Source organism: Mus caroli, chromosome 8 (assembly GCF_900094665.2).
Source record: "Mus caroli chromosome 8, CAROLI_EIJ_v1.1, whole genome shotgun sequence".
Classification (NCBI taxonomy): Eukaryota; Metazoa; Chordata; class Mammalia; order Rodentia; family Muridae; genus Mus; species Mus caroli.
This window is the reverse complement of record NC_034577.1, coordinates 97,585,314-97,604,510: the sequence shown is the minus strand read 5'-3', so window position 1 is coordinate 97,604,510 and position 19,197 is coordinate 97,585,314.

The following is a 19,197-nucleotide window of genomic DNA, read 5'->3' as shown; positions in this document are numbered from 1 at the left end:
GAATCTCTGTGAGTTTGATACCAGCCTGGTCTACAAAGGGATTTCCACAACAGCCAGGGCTAAGCAGAGAAACCCGGTCTCGAAAAACTAAACAGATCAATAGGCAAGTAAATAAGGAAGAGTTAACTTTCCCCCAGAGCTTGAGGCATGCTGGGTGTATCTGCAGTCTGGAAGGCTTGGGGCTTGCTCTCTGCTAGACTTCTTTGTGGAGTGGTGGGAATGTTCCAAGAAGAAGTTGTGAAGCCTGGGGCTTAAGTCTCAGAACTAGACAGCAGTCATGTCTGTGGAATCCTATTGGTTAAAGCAAATCACATGACCCGCTTAGCTTAGAAATGTGGGGAAAAAGTTTTCACCTCGAGTGTAGCAATGAGGTAGGGACTGGAAAAGTTTCGTTGCCATTTTTAATCTACTGAAATGACATCTTCATATAGATTCCTGGAGGAGAAGAGGTATATAGGGCTCGGAAGTACGCATAAACAGGTAGAATTGCTGGAACGTAACTGTTTTTCCATCCTGGGGGATTGGTTGGCATTGTGTGCGTGGTTATGCCAAAGCACACATATGGAAGTCTTGTGAAATTCTCTCCTTCTACCATGTGGGACCTGGTGATTGAACTTAGGTCATCGTTAAATGTCCTAGTTAGCTTTAACCTTCAACTTGACACAGCCTACAGTCAGTCACCTGAGAAGGGATTCTCAGGGCAGTGACTGTCCGGATCAGTCGGGCCTATGGGCCTGTGGGGCATTGTTTTGATTAGTAGTTGAGTAGGAGCCTGGGCAGTCCAATTCCCCAGGCAGATAGTTTTGGGCTAAACATGTATTTGTAGGTAAGCCAGCAAGCAGCATTCCTCCATGGCTTCTGCTTCAAGTTCCTGCCCCAACTTCCCTCAATGATGACCTATAACCTTTAGGTTGAAATAAACTCTTTCCTCCGCCCCTAAGTTACATTTGGTTAGAGTGTTTGTTTATCACAGGGACAGAACAAAGCTAGAACATCAACCTTGCTGTCAATCATCCTTAGCTGCTATGCCGTCTCTAGCTCCACTTCCTTCCTTCTTTTCCTGGTCCTAGGGATTGGAGTTTGAACGGGTGCACTTGCTTGGTGTCTTAGTCAGGGGTTTATTGCTGTGAAGAGATACTGTGACTAAGGCAGCTCTTATAAAGGAAAACATTTAACTGAGGCTGGCTCACAGTTTCAGAGGTTCACTCTGTTATCATCATGGCAGGCAGGATGGCAGAATGCAGGCAGGCATGGTGCTGGAGAAGGAGCTGAGAGTTCTGCATCTTGATTTGAAGGCAGCCAGGAGAAGACTGACTTCCAGGCAGCAAGGAAGAGGGTCTTAAAGCCCAACCCCACAGTGGCACATTTCCTCCAACAAGGCCACACCTACTCCAACAAGGCCACACCTACTCAAACAAGACCACACCTCCTACTAGTGGCACTCCCTGGGCCAAGCGTATTCAAACCACCACTCTTGGCAAACACATTATAATTATCACTATCCTTAACCTCAAGACCTGATTTTTGTTGTTTGTTTTTAACATTTGCTGTGCTTGGTTTTTTGAGGCAGAGTTTTACTATATAGCCCTGTTTGGCCTCAAAGCCTGTCTCTGCCTCTTGAGTGCTAAGACTTCAGATGGACACCACCACATCTGGCTTGGTGGCATCTTTTAAAGTATAATGGAAATTTGGTCAAGTCTAAATGATCTGTTTCTTCTTTGATTAGTCATGCTCTTGGTGTCCTGCCTAAGAGACCTGCAAAATCCCACGTCAAGAATTCTCCAAATTTTATAGTTTTACCTCTCTTATTTATGCGTTTGGTCCATTTAGAATTCTTCTTTTAAATGTGGTATAAGAATCTAAATGTTAGTATTTGCATGCAGATATCCAGTTGTCCTGACAACATCCTTTCTTTCCCCATTGGATGAACTGGCAGCCTTGTTCAGAATCAGTTGTCTGTCGCCACCACACCAAATAATGAGCTCATCCTTGCCCTGTTCCCACCTGGGGAGCAGTTCTCTTGTTTTTGACCATTAACCATGTTGCTTGATAAGGCTTAAGATACTTGTAACATTATGTAACAGGATAATTATTATACTGGAGTATATGATACACAAATGCAATTTTTAATGGCAACAGGAATTTCCATATGATTTTGGTTCATTGATGTTTAATCATAAATGAGCACCGAATATCTACGGCTTTAGTTTTAGTATCCATGCCTTTCCCCTTAAGGCATTGAGATAGTCCTATTTTCTCCTTTAACCAGATAATGTGAAGTTGTGCACAACAGATTGAATTGAATTCCTGTATAAACCAACTGCGTTTTTTTTTTTTTTGAGATGTATTTATTTAATGTATGTGAGTACATTGGTGAGTCTGTCTTCAGACACACCAAAACAGGGCATCAGATCCCATTACCGATGGTTGCTGGGAATTGAACTAAGGGCCTCTGGAAGAAAACTCAGTGCTCCTAACCACAGAGCCATCTCTCCAGCCCTGGACCTTTTTAAAAACTGAGTTTCTTTCCTAGCCTCCTGACTCAGTTTGTGTGATATCATTTCTTGTCTGGGCTCCATATCAAAACTCCAGCTTTGTTGGGCATAGTGCCTCAAGCCTTTAATCCCAGGGTCCCAGCACTTGGGAGGCAGAGACAGGGGAATCTCTGAAAGTTCAAGGGAAATCTGGTCTAGTGTGTGTGTGTGTGTGTGTGTGCGTGTGTGTATCACACCTTTATCCTTATATAGAGATATATACATGCACATACTCTTATCCATATATACCCCTATATGTGTGTAATCACATAGACAAAGAGGCACACACACACACACCTTTTGTCATTTCATAGCATAATTCCTTCATGTTCCAGAAGACATCACTCAGAGGACTATGTGTGTTACAGCTGACGATGCCAGCTACCATTTCCTGAGCCTTCCCCATCTCTAGCTATGCTATGTGTTCTACAATCAGTATTCCACTTGACCCACTTATGACTTTATGTAGTGACTATTACTATCCGAATTCTCTACACGTAGAACGGAGGCACAGAGAGACTAAAGGGCCACTGGCCACGGCATAGAGCCGAGGTCAAAGTCAGCCTTGCCCCACTGCAGAGTGCTCATAGCTACTGCTTTTCAATGCTTTGGGAACCTCACCCTGCCTGCTCCAGTGTGTCATCTTCAAAATGGATTTTGAGCTCCCATGACGAGTGTTGAGTCCAGACAGGTCCGCGTGACCAGTGTGTGACTGCAAACTGCCAAGTGCCATTGGTTGGAGTCATTTGTGGTTTGATTGAGCTCGGTGTCCGCCCCAATCCATGCTCACATGAGCCGTCTGCGGTGGAAGCTCCCTCAGGGAAGTTGTAGTTATGTCCTCTTTATTTTCAAGCTTCTGTTAAAACATATCAATAACAACTTTATTTAAGAGTTGGCCCATCATTTTTCAATTGAAAGTATGTGATTTGGTGTTTTATAGCTTCATAGACTTGTACAGCCATTACTACAATTGATTTTAGAAAAAATTCACTCTCCTCTAAAGAGATCCTGTCTCTGCAGCCCATCCTCATCTCTTTCCAAACTCCCTGGACAGCTTCAACTGCGTGTCTATCTTCTCTACCTACAGAGTTGCTTATCTCATCTATTTTGTAAAAGTAGAGTAATGAAACAGTTTTTCTGTTGTTGTTTGTCCTTGGGGACGGGATAGCAATGTGGACCCAGGGCAACTGCTTCACACACAACGCTGAAAGTGGCCTCCCTGTCCTTCTTTCATCTTTTCATTTAGTACGCGCTGCAGGTTCTAATCCCAAAGTTCTTCCAGCGTCTTCTGACCCAAGCTTCCACCTGCTTTCTTGCACAAGGGCAATGGCCTCCCCAAGTCTGCCTCTGTCTCCACCGTCTGTGCCCCACTGAAGGCAGATCATGTTACAGAGCCCCAAGTCATCCTGACACCGTGTCCTCACACTGGCCACAAGGTCAGGGGAGTTCTTCTTGCCTCCCTCTCACGGTTCATCTCCTGTCTCCTGCTTCTACTACCCTTGGCATTGTCATCAGCCTTCCCACAACATCAGGAATTTAGGAAATGACACTGATTTCACGCGATCTGTGTTTTGTTGGCTGCAATTTGTCTCGTCGTCCCAATCTCCCTTTATAGCAGGCTATTGGCAAACCCAGGTTCCTTTATTCTGATCTTAATTACTAATATTAACTCTCAGCTCACATATTACATAGTGCACAGTAATTATATTCACACACACACACACACACACACACACACACACACGGAGGTTACAGAGAGGCTGCAAAACGGTTAAAAAGGCCTCCGCAGAGTCCAAAGAGGCTTTGTTGGAGGCAGAACAGTCTCTGGGGTATGGAGGGTGTATAGATAAAGAACTGTGTAGGAGTCACCGAAGTCATTCTGCAGGGCCAGGCCACAGCCACAGGGCTGAGCTGTGCTGAGTTCAACTGCCAAGGTAAGGTGTGAGACCATGAAGAATGTAGAGGCAAAGGACAGGACCTAATCCAGATGGACAAATGGGTGGATAGACAGACAGCAGTTGTGCTGGCCCATAAAGCCAATCTGAAGCCCCGGGATGGGTGGGAGCTCTGCCTGCCTATCAGTCCCTTGATGCATGTGCCAGGTGGTCAGATAAGGGGTGGGGGTGGGGTCCCCCCATCACAATGTTGTCTTCTTCTTCCAGGGTCCAGGAGAGGGCCTTGCACCCTTTCCTTTGTCTGGTGTGCTTCGTAAGTTCCGTGACCTAGGTTTACCTGATATACGTTTAATACATTCATGTGCTCATACTGTAATTTTAAGTGATGAGTTGTTTTATTTTATACGTATGAGTGTTTGCTTGCATGTATGTATATACACCATGTGTATGGCTGTTGCCCTCAGAGGCCAGAGAAGGCACCAGATCCACTGGGACAGGAGTCACAGTAGAGCTACCATATGGATGCTCAGGCCTGATCTCCGTTAAGACCAATAGCAAGAGTCTGAACCAATGAGTCATCTCTCCAGGCCCCTCCCTGGGCAGTTAGTTGAGGTCACCTTTTTACTTTTAGGAATGAGTTACATACCCTGTGCCTCATGGATGGGACAGGTTGGTGTGTTGTATTACATGTACAGCAAGGTAGAGTCAGCCTGCATTGCCTTTGTACTATTTAAAAATGGAGTCGCCCAGGGCAAGGCAAATGGCTTGCAGACTGGCTTCATCAGCTGCCCAAGCAGGGCGTTTCCCATGCTGACACACTCCTGACCCACTAGTGGAAAGCTGTACCTTATCATACAGCACTCTCCAACACTGCCCTGTTTCACCTTGGCCCTTTTCAAGCAGTATATAATCTAGTTTTCATGAGTTTGCTGCCCCACTCCTGCCCTTACCCTACATCAAGACAAAAAAGGCACAGATTTTTGTCCCAGAACCTGGCATGGTGGAAGAAGCTCTGGGATTCTTTCTGTGTGTCCAAACTGGTTCTAATACATTCACTTGTCTCTAGATCCTGTTTTCAAGAAACCAACAACTGGGGCTGGAGAGATGGCTCTGCGGTTACAAGCACCGACTGTTCTTCCAGAGGTCCTGAATTCAATTCCCAGCAACCACATGGTGGCTCACAAACATCTGTAATGGGATCTGGTGTGTCTGAAGACAGCTACAGTGTACTCATATATACATTAAATAAATAATTCTTTTTAAAAAAAGAAATCAACAATATATAGTTTGGGGGTTTCTGTGTCCAGTGCTGTCACCTGTAACCTGGCACTTGGGAGGCAGAAGGCAAGGAGGATGGAACATTCAAGGCCAGCCTGGGCTACATCATTCCTTGTGTGACCCTGGGTACCAGCCACTTATCTGAGGTGAAAGGGACGGTTCTTTTATTTTTATCTTGGGTCCCTCATGTAACAGGTCATCTTGGAGTGGACCAGGGTCTGAAGGTCTCAGTCCCCTGTCTGGTAGACAGTGCAGGCTCTTGATGAGGCTTCTTCCTCCTGTGGATTTACTCAGAAAGGCTGGCGTGGGCTTTCTCATACACCAGTAGAAGAGCTTTAAAGACTGAGGGCAGCTGGGAGTGGTGGCACACACAGAGGCAGGGGGATTTCTGAATTTGAGACTAGCCTGGTCTACAGAGCAAGTTCCAGGACAGCCAGGGCTACACAGAGAAACCGGGTCTCAAAAGGAAAAAAAAAAAAAAAAGGCAAGGGCTCTCTTCTCCTTTCCCACACTACCATGAACTGCATGCTTGACTTAATTTCTTGACAAGTCTTCTCACAGGATTTTCAGAATCAGCTGATTTCTGGCCAAGAAAGAAAAATTGTCCCAATTTCCCCCTTGATTTACATGAGAACTGGCAACAAAATCATGAACAACTCCAGGAGAGGACACTGAAGGAGAACAAAGCTGGGTCTGTAAAGACCTACATGTGATGGTGTGACTGGTCATGCTGAATCGTGGTCAACAATCCTTCTAACCAGGCAGAGCTGAAAGTTATCACCTCTGGAGATTTGGGCATTTTCTTTTTCTTTTTTTTTTTAATGAGTTACATGTTATAATAAATATTTTTCTTAATTTTTTATTATTTAAATGTACTTTATACATCAAACATATTAGTAATATTGGGTATTTTGTGAATCAAATAATACATAAAAATTTGTTCAACTTTTATATTCATATCCTTTCATATCCTAAAAATATCATTAATGAATATTTAATACTATCCATAACTGAGGACCCTATATCTAATGTTGAATACTAAATTGTTTCAAAACATACAAAATATTCTTTGGGAGTTAGGCATAGTAAAAGAGCATAAAATACTAAAAATAAATCATTTTTATCCTAGCACTTGGGAGGCAGAGGCAGGCAGATTTCTGAGTTCGAGGCCAGCCTGGTCTACAAAGTGAGTTCCAGGACAGCCAGGGCTATACAGAGAAACCCTGTCCCAAACAAACAAACATACAAACAAACAAACATCATTAAGAAATATATTCAAACGCCCTTACATGATACCACCTGACATAGTGAGAGAGTATTTAAAACGCATTATATATCTGTGTACATTGCCAAACAATCAGTTTACTTAAAAAAGATTATCAGTGTTTCTAGGAGAGAAATTATTTTATCAGTAACTATATTTTAAAAATTTCAAAATAGCAAAAACTCTTTGAAGTTAAACATTAAGAAAATGCTAATTTCAAGCACAGTGAGAAAAATTATCAATAATCCTTCCATGATGTTTTTAGAACATGATTTTAATATTTTCAACTGTTGATATTCAACAAACAGAACAGTTATTTTAAGATTACTCTGTTGTAATGTCTCTCTTTTCATTTCTGATTTTATTAATTTGGATACTGTCTCTGTGTCCTCTGGCTAGTCTGGCTAAGGGTTTATCTATTTTGTTGATTTTCTCAAAGCACCAGCTCCTGGTTTGTTGATTCTTTGTATAGTTCTTTTTGTTTCTGTTTAGCTTGATTATTTCCTGCCTTTTACTCCTCTTGGGTGAATTTGCTTCCTTTTGTTCTAGAGCTTTCAGTGTGCTGTCAAGCTGCTAGTGTAAGCTCTTCAGTTTCTTTTTGGAGGCACTTAGAGCTATGAGTTTTCCTCCTACCATTGCTTTCATTGTGTCCCATAAGTTTGGGTATGATGTGTCTTCATTTTCATTAAATTCTAAAAAGCTTTTAATTTCTTTCTTCATTTCTTCCTTGACCAAGTTATCATTGAGTTGTTCAGGTTCCATGTATATGTGTATTTTCAGTTGTTTTTGTTGGTATTTAAGACCAGCCTTAGTCCATGGTGATCTGATAGGGTGCATGGGATTATTTCAATCTTGTTGTATATGTTGAGGCCTGTTTTGTGACCAATTATATGGTCAGTTTTGGAGAAGGTACCATGAGGTGCTGAGAAGAAGGTATATTCTTTTGCTTTAGGATGAAATGTTTTATAAATATCTGTTAGATCCATTTGGTTCATAACTTCTGTTAGTTTCATTGTGTCTCTGTTTCAATAGTCTGTCCATTGCTGAGAGTGGGGTGTTGAAGTCTTCCACTATTATTGTGTGGGGTGCAATGTGTGCTTTGAGCTTTAGTAAAGTTTCTTTTATGAATGTGGGTGCCCTTGCATTTGGAGCATAGATGTTCAGAACTGAAAGTTCATCTTGGTAGATTCTTCCTTTGACCAATATACAGAGTCCTTCGTTATCTTTTTTTTTTGATAACTTAGTTGAGAGTTCATTTTATTCGGTATTAGAATGGCTACTCCAGCTTGTTTCTTGAGACCATTTGCTTGGAAAATTGTTTTCCAACCTTTTACTCTGAGGTAGTGTCTGTCTTTGTTACTGAGGTGCATTTCCTGTATGCAGCAAAATGCTGGATCCTGTTTATGTATCCAGTTTGTTAGTCTATGTCTTTTTTTGGGGTATTGAGTCCATTGATGTTAAGAGATATTGAGGAAAAGTGATTGTTACGTCCTGTTATTTTTGTTGTTAGAGGTGGAATTATATTTGTGTGGCTATCTTCTTTTGGGTTTGTTGAAAGATTATTTTCTTGATTTTTCTAGGGTGTAGTTTCCCTCCTTGTGTTGGTGGTGTTTTCCATCTATTATCCTTTGTAGGGCTGGATTTATGGAAAGATATTGTGTAAATTTGTTTTTGTCATGGAATATCTTGGTTTCTCCATCTACAATAATTGAGAGTTTTGCTGGGTATAGTAGCCTGGGCTGGCATTTGTGTTCTCTTAGGGTCTGTATGACATCTCCCCAGGATCTTCTAGCTTTCATAGTCTCTGGTGAGAAGTCTGGTGTAATTCTGATAGGTCTTCCTTTATATGTTACTTGATCTTTTTCTCTTACTGCTTTTAATATTCTTTTTTTGTTTAGTGCATTTGGTGTTTTGATTATTATGTGACAGGAGGAATTTCTTTTCTGGTTCAGTCTATTTGGAGTTCTGTAGGTTTCTTGTATGTTCATGGGCATCTCTTTCTTTAGGCTAGAGAAGTTTTCTTCTATAATTTTGTTGAAGATATTTACTGGCCCTCTAAGATGGGAGTCTTTATTCTCTTCTATACCTACTATCCTTAGGTTTGGTCTTCTCATTGTGTCTTGGATTTCCTGGATGTTCTGGGTTAGGAGCCTTTTGCTTTTTGCATTTTCTTTGACTATTGTGTCAGTGTTTTCTATGGTATCTTCTGCCCCTGAGATTCTCTCTTCTATCTCTTGTGTTCTGTTGGTGCTGCTTGATTTTATGACTCCTGATCACTTTCGTAGGTTTTCTAAAGGGTTGTCTCCCTTTGTGATTTCTTTATTGTTTCTATTTCCATTTTTAAATCTTGGATGATTTTATTCATTTCCTTCTCCTGTTTGATTGTGTTTTCCTGTAATTCTTTAAGGGATTTTTGTGTTTCCTCCTGAAGAGCTTCAAGCTGTTTACCTGTGTTCTCCTGTATTTCTTTAAGGGAGTTATTTATGTCCTTCTTAAAGTCCTCTATCACCATCATGAGAAGTGATTTTAGATCCAAATCTTGCTTTTCCGGTGTGATGGTATATACAGGATTTGCTATGGTGGGAGAATTGGGTTCTGATGATGCCAAGTAACCTTGGTTTCTGTCGTTTATGTTCTTATGCTTGCCTCCCGGCATCTAGTGCTACCTGCCCTCGATAAATCTGACTGGAGTCTGTCCTTCCTGTGATCCTGGTTGTGTCACAACTCCTCACAGTTCAACTGTCTCTGTGATCCTGTGATTCTGTGATCCTGTGATCCTGAGATTCTGGGTGTGTCAGAGCTCCTGGGAATCAAGCTGCACTGGGATCCTGAGATCCTGATGTGACCAAGCTCCTGAGTCCTGGGATCCTGTGACCCTGTGGACCTGGGTGTATTAGAGCATCTGGGAGTGGAGCTTTTTCTGGGTGTTGTGGAACTGGCTGTGGAGTTAGCACCCACGGTCTGCTCAGGGAACATCTGATCCTATGATCCTGGGTGTTTTAGAGTGCCTCAAGGTGGAGCTTCCTCTGGGTGTTGTGGGACTGACTGTGGAGTTCTTGCCCAAGGTCTGCTCAGGGCACTGGCCCAGACCAAAAGGAACCCATGCCACAGTCTCTCAAATTCTAAGTTTGGAGTGGTTACTTGTAATTGATCACTTCCTGTACTGTGTCACTGTGCTAAGGCACGACAGTCTGGCTGAATGGAGCACTATTTCTGAATGTGACTGTGTGAATGTTCCCAGCAGAGATGAGGAAATCAATTAGCCGATCCACAGACTCACTGAGATCACCCACACCAGTATGAGTGGACATCACCCAATCCATCAAGAGGTCAATGGACTAAAAAATTCAGAGGTGTAGTAGCGCACACCTTTCTTTCCAGCACTTGGGAGGCAGAGACAGGTGGATCTCTGTGTGTTCAAGTCCAGTCTGGTCTGCATAGCTAGTTTCAGAACAGCCAGAGCTACATAGTGAGAACCAGTCTCAAACAAAATAAGCAAAAAACCACCAGGAAGGGAGAATTCCCTCATCTTGAGCTGGGACATTTATCTTCTGTCTCAGACATCACAGGGCCAAATTTTGGGATGTCGGATTTATCTCAGCATCTCTTCCCCTCCTCAACCGTTCCTCTGACTCAGTTTTGGCATGGTCTGAATTATATTTCTGGCTTCTTAGTATCACAAGACTCCCAGTGTATCATAGGACTCTCAGCCTTCAGGAACCTATGAGGTGATTTCCATAAAGATCCTTTCTTATATATTTTATTAGTTCAATTTATGAGGAAAGCTGGGCTAATACAAGCTTTGAAACTCTCACAAATGCTTCCACATTAGTTGAAGCAAGTCTTGAGGCCAGCCCAGAGTCAAGAGTGAAAGAACAGCATCCTGGATTTGTTCTGTTGCTCTGACAAAACAAACGTGGGCAAGAATGGAGTTTATTTTGGCTTACAGTTTCCTTTCAGCATACAGTCCATCATTGTGGAGAAGTCAAGGCAGGGACCTGAAGCAGCTAATTATATCCATAGTCAACAGCAGAGAGGAATGAGTGCATGATGCATGCATGCCTGCCTGCCTGCCTACTTGCTCGATTGTATTCAGCTTGCCTTCTTCACTCCTGTACAAATCAGGATCCCCTGCCTAAGGAATGGTGCCACCCAGGGTGGGCTGGGTCTTTTGATATCAATTAAAGTAATTAAGGTAATCACCTACAGACATGCCTACAGGACAACCCAGCATAGACAATCCCTCCCTGAGACTCTTTAAAGGAGAGTTCTCTAATACAGACACCTGAGCAGATGCCTGAAGTGAGTCACATGGGCATCTAACAGACCATTCCCCACAGAGGGAAGAATAAGCACAAAGCATTAACATAGGAAAGCATTTGGTATGATTTAGGAAAACCAAAAAGGCTATGGCTTGCTGGTCATGCACGGTGACGCAGTTCTTTAATCCCAGCACTGGGGTGGCAGAGGCAGATGGATATCTGTGAATTCAAGACCTGCTTGGTCTACAAGGTGAGTTCCAGGACAGCCAGGGCTACACAATAAGTCTCAAAAACCAAGAACCAAAAACAAGCAAAAAAACCCAACAACAACAAAAAAACAAAACAAAACAACAACAACAACAACAAAAAACCCCAAACCCAAACCGAACAAAAAACCAAACCAAACCAAAACACACACACAAACACACACAGCAACAAGATGGATAATGAGAGAGAAGCAAAGGCAAGATTACAGACCCAGGTTGAAGAAAGACTTGACATTAAAAGACTTTGCTTAGAGTGAAACTTTTTTGTTAGTTGGTTTTGGGTGGGTTTTGTTTGTGTTTTGAGTTCCAGACGGGAAATGTTTTTGCCAATTTTTTATTTAAAAAAGTTTTCAAAATATACCCAAAAGGTTGAAAGAGTTGTACTAAAGGCATATGTACTAAAGGATTGTACTAAAGCTCGCTAAAAGATCCACTCCTGGGGTCTGTAACTCTTACTTATATTTGATTTTTGACTTACATTTTCATCTGTCCTGATTAAGCTTCGAGGAGTGTTGTTTTGTTTTGCTTTTTTGAGACAGGGTCTTGACATGAAGCTCAGGCTGGCCTAGAACTTACTATGTAGCCCAGGCTGGCCTCACACTTAATGATCTTCCTCTCTCAGCCTCCCAACTAATGGGGTTACCGATGTGAACTGTGTAACTGCACATTTCTGGTGGTTTGATTTTAATTGATAAATTACAGGACTATGGAAAGTCGGTGGGAAGATCTCAATGGGTGAACGAAGCCGATCGATCACGCAGGACAAAGGAGTGGCCAAGGGAAAGGGAAAGGTAAACCTGTTGGTCTTTAAAAAGAAGAGTTCCAGGAATCCAGGTGGGTTAGGGACAGACCTGAGTGTGGGAGCCTCTGGAATCCTCCTCTGATGACGTCATCAGCCGAGAGTGCGCCCAGGAGAGGATGAGTGTATCTAGAAGAGAGAAGGGAAGGTGTGAAGGACCCTTCCAGGGGAGTGGGAGAGCGGAAGGCCTAAGAATGGCAGCGGGGCTGCTCAGGTAAACTGCACAGTCCTTCGGGCTTTGCGGCTGAGAGTTTTCCTCAGTCCCTGGCTGCAAGGTTGCGCAGGAGCAGAAGAGCTGGAGTTTGTGATGCTCTTGTCTTGGTAAACACAGCAGAAAGCCACAGACGCTAAGCATAGACAAGATAGGTAGGTCACAGAGCTGAAGCCACGCAGAGAAGGAAGAGAGGAAGAAAGCTCAAGAGAGCTGTTGGGGTCCAAGGGCTTTGCCCGCCGCCAAGGAGCCAGAGAGTGGCAGGAGTTGGAAAAGTGGAAGATGGGAATGGAAGATGGAAAGGTGGGGATTATCGAGCGAGATGCTAGAAGCTAAGGATTGTGGCTTCCCAGTTATTGGAATGAGAGGATCAATGCTAGGACCACGGTGGGGGAGGCTGAAGTGGGTGGGGCACAGGATAAACTTACTGGGGGTGGGGATGGGGTGATGGGGAACCACGAGGGGCTTTTGTTTGTTTAGTTTTGATGAACCCAGTTCTTGCTCTTTAGTTGGCACTTCTCTTATTTTACTTACAGGCCATCAACCTATATTTCTGTAAACAGAATACAATTCCAGTGCTGCCCCCTGGAGTTGTGTAGCATAAGCCAAGAATTATGAGTAAATGCCAGTCCGTGCTTTCATCTATGAATTCTTAATGTCCCTTGTCCACACACGGACTTTTCTCTCTCTCTCTCTCTCTCTCTCTCTCATCTTTAACTGGGAACATGTGTAAGATCTGGATATATATTATCTTTATTGTCATAGTTTCCCAAATCTAGACTTCACCTATTGACTGACAACCCACTTTGGTCGTCTCCCTCCAGGTTTTATGGCTAAGGAGGGACATCTCTAACTGCAGTGTTGCAGCCCAGCTCCAGAGCTCTGGGGTTACAAAATTAAATTAATTGCATTCCTAGTGTTTCCCCAATGACAGCTTGCATGAAATTCTCGTTTGCCTCCTGCCATTGGCAGATTTAATTATGCATCACGCTGGATAGAGGGATGAGGACACAGCGTGCCTGGTGAGCTGGGTGGCCATTCCTGCATGCTGGCCTTGCGTTCTTGTGGTTTATAATGTCTTCTCGGGTGAATAATAACCTCCTGTTCATGCCAGTTTTTTTGTTGACCTATGAAGCCTGGAAGCCTGAGATCTCAAATTTGAGAACAGGCCTTTTAAGCCTGGTCAATCAATCAGAGCCACAGTAAGGATGAGCTGCTGATGCAGAAAGATTTGAGTACACAGAGGAACACATCACTTGCCAGGAAGTTAGATGACAATTATAAGTGCATGTGTGTGTGTTCGTGTGTGTGTGTCCTGTCTGTCTGTCTGTCTCTCTCTGTTTCTATATTTGATCCCATATGATAAGTTGCAATCAAAATTCAGGAGCACAGCCAGGCATGGTGCTGCATACCTTTGATCTCAACATTTGGGAGGCAGAGACAGGTCAAGGCCAGCCTGGTTAGGACAACCAGGGCTGCATAGTGAGATCATGTCTGAAACAAAACAAAAACAATTCAGGGTCATTAAAAGTATTGCATAAGATTTGCCTCCGAACCATATAATATAAGGCATGTATGAAATAAATGAAATAAATCGCATTTGGGTTTAAATCCCATCCCCAAGTCCATAACCATGTACCTATACATTTTATAAATTTGGCAATAAAATAAAATAAATTCAAAACAATTCTGGTCAAAGCATTTTGAATATATTCAGGGGTATCTACTTCATAAAACTTCAAAGTGATTCATTGAAAATGCTCGGTGTATAGTAAATATTAACATTGATGTCATTGGTTTTTTTTTTTTTTTTTGGTGGTAGGAACCAGAGACAGACAGGGCCTCTCTAGCCAGGCACGTGCTCCAGCCACTCCAGGTAGACATAAGATCAGAGTGATGTCTCCTCTTGTGAGGTTTTTGCAGCCCTCATGCACCAAGCCTCTTCTAGAGGCAGCCTCATCGTTAGGCATCAGTGTATAACCGACCACTCCCAGAGCCTAGCAGCTTCAACAATTGCTCATGAGTCTGTGAGCCTGTCTGGTGGTTCTGAGCAGGCCCAGCTCATCTCCTGTGGGCTCATTCAGGGGTCTAGCCACAGACAGCCACCCACGTCTAGAATGGCCACACTCACAATGTGGAGCAGTTGGCCAGCTGTCAGCTGGGATGAGAATGAGTGGACCACGATGCCAGCAGTTCAGCCTGGGCTTGTTTTCCCGGCAGTGTCCATAATGACAGAACAGAGCTTGCCCCAATCTTTTCACCACTTTTCAACACTGCTGCCCCAATCTTTTCACCACAAAGCCAGGCCAGAGTCAGGGACTGGGGGAAAAGACACCACCTTTTAGGTAGGAGGAGCCATGAGGTCATGTTATAAAGGGCTGATTATGAAGGACAATAGAGGTTTTTGGTTTTTTTTTTTTTTTAATATCAAACTACATTTACCCACATCTTGTGAGTGTGGGGGTTCATTGAGAGAGAAGTACAATTTCAACATTAGAGTCAGATCAAATGTGATTCAAACCCCAATTCTAGGGCTTGTGAGGCCTCAGGGAGGCTCACTGAGATCTCAGGCTCCAGTCTCCTCACAGGGCCTGGAAGCGTGGTCGCCATCTGCATTCCTGGTACTTGGGAGGTAGAGGCAGGAGGGGCAGGAATTCAAGGTCATCCTCAGGCTGTCACAGGGCCCAACCCAGGTACACGGAGGGAGCGGTGCTGACTCGCTGGGCACACCCAGCAAATGCTCCACACACAGAGGTGGGAACAATCCTGACTCTCAGGGCTCACCTTGGGCTCCGCCTCTGCTTCCCAAGGCTGAGAAAAAGAAGGAAACAGGCCAGCTGGGAGCTGATTTCCATGGCAATTCCTGGAATGGCAATTACCAAGTAAGAACTTAATTAGAGATCTTTGGGGAGAAGGAGAAGGGGATGCCATGGGGGAGGAGGAGAGAGAAGGCTGGAGGAAGGCAATAGAGGGAGACCAGGAGAGAGGAGCTCACCCGCCAGAAAAGAGACCCCAGCCCCTAAAACTCTAACTCTGTGTGTATGTGTGTGTGCATGTATGCATCTGTGGTGTATGCACATGTGTGTGTACATCTGTGGTATATGTATATATGTGGGCATCTGTGGTATATGCATGTATGTGTGCATCTTTAGTGATGCTTGAGTGTGTGCATCTGTGATGTATGTACATGTGTGTGCATTTGTGATATATGCATGTGTGTGCACATCTATGGTGTATATACATGTATGTGAATACCTGTGGTATATGTATATGTGTGTGCATCTGTAGTATATGCATGTATGTGTGCATCTATAATGATTGTACTTGAGTGTGTGCATCTGTGGTATATGTACATGTATGTGCATCAGTGGTGTGTGTACATATGTGTGCATTTGTGGTGTATGTACATGTTTGTGCATCTGTGGTGTATGTACATGAGCATGTGGTTTGTGTGCATCTGTGGTATATGTACATGTGTGTGCATCTGTGGTATATGTACATGTACGTATGTTCAGATGTACTAATAATGTATACATGAAGCCAGAGCACAATATTGGATATTTTTCTTTATCAAACTCCACCATATTTATTTTAAAGGTTACCTTTTTTAAAAATTGAATATTTTCTTTATTTATACTTCAAATGTTTTCCCCTTTCCAGGTCTCCCCTTTGGAAACCCTCTATCCCATCCTCCTGCCTCTATAAGGGTGCTCCCACCCTGGCATTCCCCTACACTGGGGTATTGAATATCTCTCCTCCCACAGATGTCCAACAAGACCATCCTCTGCCACATATATGGTCAGCACCATGAGTCCCTCCATGTGTATTCTGGTGGTCCAGTCCCCGGGAGCTCTGGGAGGGGGGTGTCTGGCCTGTTGACACTGTTGCTCCCTCCATGGAGCTGCAAACCCCTTCAGCTCCTTCGTTTCATTTTATGTGTATGAGTGTTTTGCCTGCATGTATGTATGTATGTATGTAGGTATGCATGTATGTGTTCCACTTGGATACAGTGCCAGAGAGGATCAGAAGAAGGTGCATTTAATTGTCATAGCTCATTCACCTCTTTTATATGGCAATAGTTTCCAAGTATTCCAACTATTTCCAATAGTTTCTGTATTGCATGACCTTGAATTTTGGGGGCAGGGCTGGGAATTGCAATTGAACCCAGGGCTACACAAGAGCCATGCATATCCTCATGCACTACCCCCTTCTTTAGAGAAAGTCTCATGTCATCCAAGCTGGCCTTGAACTCATACAATCCTCCTGCATCAACCTCCCGAGTTGACTGTAGGCATGAGTCATTATGTCTAGCTATCTGCAGAGTATGCAGTGGCTTCATAAATTTTGTGTCTGTCTCAGTTGGTAGATTGCTTGCCTAGCCTGCAGGAATCTCTGGGTTCCAACTCTAGCACTACATAAAGCCAGGCATGGTCGTACACACCTGTAATCCCAGCACTCAGGAGGTGGAGGCAGAGACAGGAACATAAAAAAGCTCAAGGTACCCCTTGGCTATATAGTAAGTTCGAGGCCAGCCTGCCTCCAAAGAGAAGAACAAGGTTTCTCTATATAGTCCGTATTATAAACCACATTTTGGGAGACAACTCCAGAGTGAGTGGTGTCACTGAAGAGTGGCTAAAGCCCAGATGGTACAGGTACATTGTCATGATCTGAATTCCAGATCTAAAACCACAAAACACACAAAGCCCTAGCACCTCCACGGCCAGTCTCTAGAGAGGGCACAGTGTGCTCTGGTCATAACACCCATGTCATCTTTTGCTGGCATCAAACTGTTACTCAGATATAACACTCAGAGTCAGGGGTGTGGGGCATGCCTGTGGTTCCAGCCCTCAGGCCATGCTGGGGGTGGGGGAACAGACTTAAAACTATTCTTGGGACAAAGAAAAAAAAAGTTCAATCAGTGTTAGCCACTATAGTCTGAAACCGGAAAAAAATGTTCTAGTGGTAAATCCTGGAGTATATTACACTGACCCCTAAGGGCAATCAATGTTTTGCATCTATTTTTTTTCTGATAAAGTAATTGAGTAGGATTTATGTCATAGCCCAATGATGTATGTCCCAGCTTTAGCTTGGTCTAGAAGTTTCTGTGTGGTCTTTCAAAATTCCCTTGATGTCTCTGAGCCTCTGTTTCCTCACATGGAGAATTGAGGTTATGACTGGGTAGTAAATAGTGTAAGATCAACGTGGGTCTAGAGATGGTTAACAGCACTTGTTCTTCAGAGGACCTGAGTTTGGTTCTCAGTACCAAAAAGTTCGAAGAGTTCTATCCACCTGTAACTCCAGCTTCAGGAGGATCCAGCGCCCTCTTCTGGCCTCTGTGGGCACTGTACTGACACAACACACACACATAAATAAAAAGAAAATTTTAAAAATTCAAAACTGGGTCTCAGTTCTGACCTTGCCACTTAACTTGCCCCAAATCCTTCAGTAAATTATTTAGCCCCTCTGAGCAAACCAGGGACAACGATACTTGTTCATTAGTCTGCTGTGAGAAAGATACGAGGACACGGCACCTGGGAAACCCTGCCGAAGCCCCGGCACTGGGTCTCTGTTGCTGTTATTAACACCATCAATCCTTACCCCGAATTAAACTATGGGGAAATTATAAACTCCCGGGGGCTGTGTGTGATTATTGAGGCTAAGAGTTTGAGCTCTTAAATACAGGAGTCTGTGGCAGGTCAATAGGAAACAACAAACAACGGAGGGGATTTGGGGAAAGGTATGAAGAAGGTACATGAGTCCAAGCTGGGCCCTCAGTTTCTCAAAGTAGCCGGACTCCTCAACTAAAGAGCTTTTAGAAATAAAAGCTGGCAGTTCTGATGCGCTGGCGGTCTTAGGAATGAAGAATAATCTCAGTGTACAAAGGTGCACAGGAATAAGGTGCAGGTAGCTCGGCAAGGCGATTTCTTTTTGTAAAAAGGTCGGTGGACTCTCCATCCGTACCGAGCAAGCAAGCAAGCATGCGGTGCAGGAAGTTCACTTGGTTTTTATTCTAACTGTGACTCCCCCCACTCCTGCCCTTTGCCTGGGGTCTGACCTCACCATCTTTCATGATCGACTTCGTTCTAAAAGAACCAGTGCAAAGGAAATGAAGGAAAGGGGCCAAGGGGCGTCAGTTGAAGCCATTAAGTTCTGGGGACTCAGAAGCATCTTGTGTGAACAAAAGTATTACCTGGCAAGAGAGATAAAAAATTTCAAGTTGGGAGATTAAAGTGAGGGAGATTTATGGACTACTGGCCCTGGGTGGGCTAGCGACCTTTGATAGAAACAGAAAAACAAACAAATAACCCACCCAATCTCTCACAGTCCAAGATGGAGCCCTGGAATCTAGTTTGTTTTGTTTTATTTATTTCATGTGATGAGTGTCTGGCTGCATGTATGTGCCCTTGGAAGTCAGAAGGAGACAACAGATACCCTGGAACTGGAGATACTGGTGGTTGTGAGCCACCATGTGGAGGCAGCATCCTCTACCAAGCCACAAGTGTGCCTGTTGCTGAGTCAGTGAGTGCTCCAGCCCCATTACTTCTTCTGAGTTATCCTAATAATGCTGCCATGTCTACAGGTATTTGTGTGCACATATTATCACTCCTCTTTGCTATCAGCCTACGTGTGGAACTGCTGGGACATCGGGTCTTTTGATGGTTGACCATGCAGGGAGCTACCGGGCTGC